The 4689-nt window shown below is 37.0% G+C and overlaps 1 non-coding gene across 1 annotated transcript; it reads right to left on the minus strand.

Moving 5' to 3' along the window:
* Positions 1 to 3883: 3883 nt before the first annotated feature.
* On the minus strand, positions 3884 to 3956 carry TRNAW-CCA (transfer RNA tryptophan (anticodon CCA)). Its single transcript has one exon. It is a non-coding gene; the product is annotated as a tRNA-Trp (tRNA).
* Between the last annotated feature and the right edge of the window lie 733 nt (positions 3957 to 4689).

Here is a 4689-nt window from a genome sequence, read left to right on the forward strand (position 1 = left end):
ATGAGTGTGCAGCTTGTATAATAGTGTAAATTTTCTTTCCCCTCAAAATAGCTCAACACACAGCCATTAATGTCTAAACCACTGGCAACAAAAGTGAGTACACCCTTAAGTGAAAATGTCCAAATTGGGCCCAATTAGCCATTTTCCCTACCCGGTGTCATGTGACTCGTTAGTGTTACAAGGTCTCCGGTGTGAATGGGGAGCAGCTGTGTTTCTAAAGTTGCCATAACAATGGGCGGTGACGGAGAAAGGTCCCGCCCCATTGTTATGGCAACAAAGAACTTTCTTCCCTTTTTAAAAATGGTGCTGTGATCCGCCTTAAAAGCGCGTCATTTCCTGTCAGGAAATAACGCAATTTTTGATCACAGTACTGCCCACAGACTCCTGAGAAAATATGACACAACATTTCCCTGGAGCATAGGTGGGGGAGGAAGTGACGAGGGAGCTCCGCGGGCCATTAAGTGGCAGATTAGGTGGACTACATAGCAACAGGGCGATTCTGGTAAGTATAAAAAAAAAAAATTTCCTCCAAATATTTCTTTTTAGGTTAAAAGGAGTCTGTTAATGGAAAAAAAAATCAGAGTGGAACTCTGCTTTAAATATCTGGGCCTTATGAGTGAAGTAGAATAAATGTGGGGTTTCATCCAACATATTTTTTTTTTAATTAAGTTCTATTAGCTTTTTTTCCTTTGAAATGTGTTTTAATTTATTGTGGATTATCAAAACAGAAAGAGGAATGCAGGCACTGTGGCATAACTAATTTACCATAAAGCTTATAATAATAATGTAATGTTAATGTGTTACGGCATGTAACTTAAAACACAGTGAAGAGATGCTGTGCCCTATTCAATGAACACAGCACATTAGTCAGATATCAGAAAAACAAATAAAGACCACATGTTGTGGTCTTTATTTGTTTGTGTGATACGTAGATAGATGAGCAGGCAACAAACAGGACTTTAGAGAACTTGTCATTCTACAACAGCTGGAAAGGCAAATAAATATTGCTTGAATTTCTCCAGGGATATGCAGTGTTGTAAATTATGTATGATAAGTTACTGTATAATAAATAACAGAAACTAATTTGAATATCTTTGGTAGCAAAACATGGCCAAAGCTACAGTTTTACAAAAGCTAGTTGACAAGTCAACTATAGACAGGCTGCATAGAAGAGAACTCCATCTGTCCCTTAAGTGAAATCCATCTTTTCACTCTAGAAATTTAATATATAAATAATAACCTATGATTTCCTTGTGGTCATATGTTTATTTGAATACCTTATTTTAAATTGACCTTAGTCTTTTATTGCCTCCCTTATTGTTGGTATCTGCAACGTGAGAGAAAATATTCTACACTGGTTTCTACCTGAGATTGTTGTAAACTTTGAATGAAAGTTAGTGGGTGTTGCAGCTATCTTATTTTTTTCTATACACATAGGGGCTCCCTATATATTCTGGCCACCCACCTATGAATTATTCTCACATATTAAAGAGCATACAGTGAAGGAAAATAAATAAAAAGAATTCTTCTCTAAGAAAGATGTTTTCATAGGATTGAGGGCTGCACATACTCGACCTCTGCCCCTTCACCAAATAACAACCATAAAACATTATATATATATATATATATATATATATATATATATATATATATATATATATATATATTTTTTTTTTTTTTTGGCAATTGGCAGAAGAATGGCCTTGGCACTTTTATCAGTTTATTCAAATGACTAATTAACCATTGCTTATAAACTTAAATGCACAAATCATAAAGTCATTTAAACACTTGATCATAAGAACTCAAGCAAATACTATACATTGAACATCATATAAAAGCCCCCACCATCCAGAACTTGCAAATATGGCCAGCCTATCCCAAACCTGCAGCCATTTTAATACAATTCTGAAGTCCCAAATTGAAAATATCAAGGCCTATATCAGATAGGTGTATGAAATCTTGCCTATAAAGGCCTGGAATACCCTTTTCTAATTTGAAATGGTGAAATGAAAAGTTATATATTACCAAGGTGACAGGCATACCATATTTTTCCTTTCTTGTGTCTCACTAATATTAAGGGAAGCCTCCTAAAACCTGGTCAAGAAGCCATATAAGGTCATATCTATAGTTTTACCTTGCTGGTGTAAGGCTTGGGGAATGCAGGATGACTGAGCCCACTATACCCCTTAACCACTTCAGCCACGGAAGGATTTACCCACTTCCTGGCCAGGCCATTTTTTGCGATACGGCACTGCTTTGCTTTAGCTGACAATTGCATGGTAATGCGACATTGTACACAAACAAAATTTATGTTCTTTTTTCCCACAATAAGAGCTTTCTTTTGGTGGCATTTGATCACTTCCATGGTTTTTATTTTTTGCGCTATAAACAAAAAAAGACAGGCAATTTTGAAAAAAAAACCAAAAAGACAATATTTTTTACTTTTTGCTATAATAAATATCCCCAAAATAAATGTCTTCATCAGTTTAGGCCAATATGTATTCTTCTTCATATTTTTGGTTAAAAAAAATCTCAATAAGCGTATATTGATTGGTTTGCTCAATAGCATCTACAAAATAGGGGATATATTTATGGCATTTTTATTATAATTTTTTTTTTTTACTAGTAATGGTGGTGATCAGTGATTTTTAACGGGACTAGGACATTGCGGTGGACAGATCGGACACTTGACGCTTTTTTGGGACCATTGACATTTATACAGCGATCAGTGCTATAAAAATGCACTGATTACTGTGTAAATGTCACTGGCAGGGAAGGGGTTAACACTAGGGGGCGATCAAGGGGTTAAATGTGTTCTCTGGGAGGTGTTTCTAACTGTGGGGGGATGGAACTGACTGGAGGAGGAGAGAGATCGCTGTTCCTAATCACTAGGAACAGCAGATCTCTCTCTCCTCCCCTGTCAGAACGGGGATCTGTCTGTTTACGCCTTGAGGACTGGAGTTGAGAAACACTAAGTGTTGTGTGTCCTTCGCGCTATCAATGGTGTATTTTGTAAACATAAGATAAAATCAGTGCAACAAAATCTATAAATAGATATAAGACTAAAATCAGTGCTGCAAAATCTATGATGTGTACCGTGACACAAATAAATAAAAACAAATTTAAAAATGTGATTTTGCGCAGTGATCTAGTAACCTGGGAATGACTTTTCTCTAAGTAATAACACAAAATTACATAAAAGTGCCTGAGTGCATAAATATTGCAAATGTGACCAAATAATATGTTCATAAAAAACTATAAATATAGCATTCATCAATATCTATTACCGTTATATGTTATCAAAATTACTAATAAAAAGTGCTAATAATAAATATGTGCAATAGGTGGTGAATAGTCCAAAACAGTGATATATAAGCAAATAAAGTCCTCATAAATAGTGGAGCTATAATGGGGAATCCTGGATGGGGATTAATAGGTTTTCAAAAAAAAATTCCTTAAATATGGGTGATAGTGGTGTTGCCCTTTAAGATTCCATATAAATCTGGTCTCCCAGAACTCTCACCTCCAGGCTGGTAGTTTAAAGCATCTCTGAGTTTTGGGGCTGTAAACGCATCTGTTGTAATATGTCAGCACGGTGGACTGCAAATCTCCGCTCTGGGATCTCCTGCTGGGGTTCCTCGGCTCTCTCACCATCTCCTTCCTCCAGATAATGTCACAAATCCCCTTTTTTGCTGTAAGCCCAGATGTGGAGCTTCTTCCAGGCCTGCGGCACATTTGTTTGGGTTTGGCTGTTCACCCAGCCTTCTGAAGGTAATCTAGAGGTGAGTAGGAGCCGAGTAGGAGGGTGTGAGTCCCAGTAGAATGATGGGGCGCAGAAACACTAGAGGAAGCCGGGTTACGTAGGTGACTATGTAAACCAACATGACCCCCGACGTGATTTGAACACGCAACCTTCTGATCTGGAGTCAGATGCGCTACCATTGCGCCACGAGGTCTACTACATGGGATTTGTGACATTATCTGGAGGAAGGAGATGGTGAGAGAGCCAAGGAACCTCAGCAGGAGATCCCAGAGCGGAGATTTGCAGTCCACCATGCTGACATATTACAACAGCTGCGTTTACAGACCCAAAACTCAGATGCTTTAAACTACCAGCCTGGAGGTGAGAGTTCTGGGAGACCTGATTTATATAGAATCTTAAAGGGCAACACCACTATCACCCATGTTTAAGGAATTATTTTTTGAAAACCTATTAATCCCCATCCAGGATTCCCCATTATAGCTCCACTATTTATGAGGACTTTATTTGCTTATATATCACTGTTTTGGACTATTCACCACTTATTGCACATATTTATTATTAGCACTTTTTATTAGTAATTTTGATAACATCTAACGGTAATAGATATTGATGAATGCTATATTTATAGTTTTTTATGAACATATTATTTGGTCACATTTGCATTATTTATGCACTCAGGCCCTTTTATGTAATTTTGTGTTATTACTTGGACATAGCAATCTACCTAGAGAAAAGTCATTCCCAGGTTACTAGATCACTGCGCGAAATCACATTTTTTAAGTTGAGAAATACTGCTTCTAAAAATACATTTTTTTTTTTTATTTCCAGATGCAATGTGCTTACCCCCTCTCTTAGAAATTGTCACCTTTTTAAAAAAGCCTTAAAAGGTCTGCTGCAAATCTGCACAATTTTCATTCTTCAGTCCT

The sequence above is a fragment of the Aquarana catesbeiana genome, linkage group LG01, assembly GCF_042186555.1.
Source record: "Aquarana catesbeiana isolate 2022-GZ linkage group LG01, ASM4218655v1, whole genome shotgun sequence".
Taxonomy (NCBI): domain Eukaryota; kingdom Metazoa; phylum Chordata; class Amphibia; order Anura; family Ranidae; genus Aquarana; species Aquarana catesbeiana.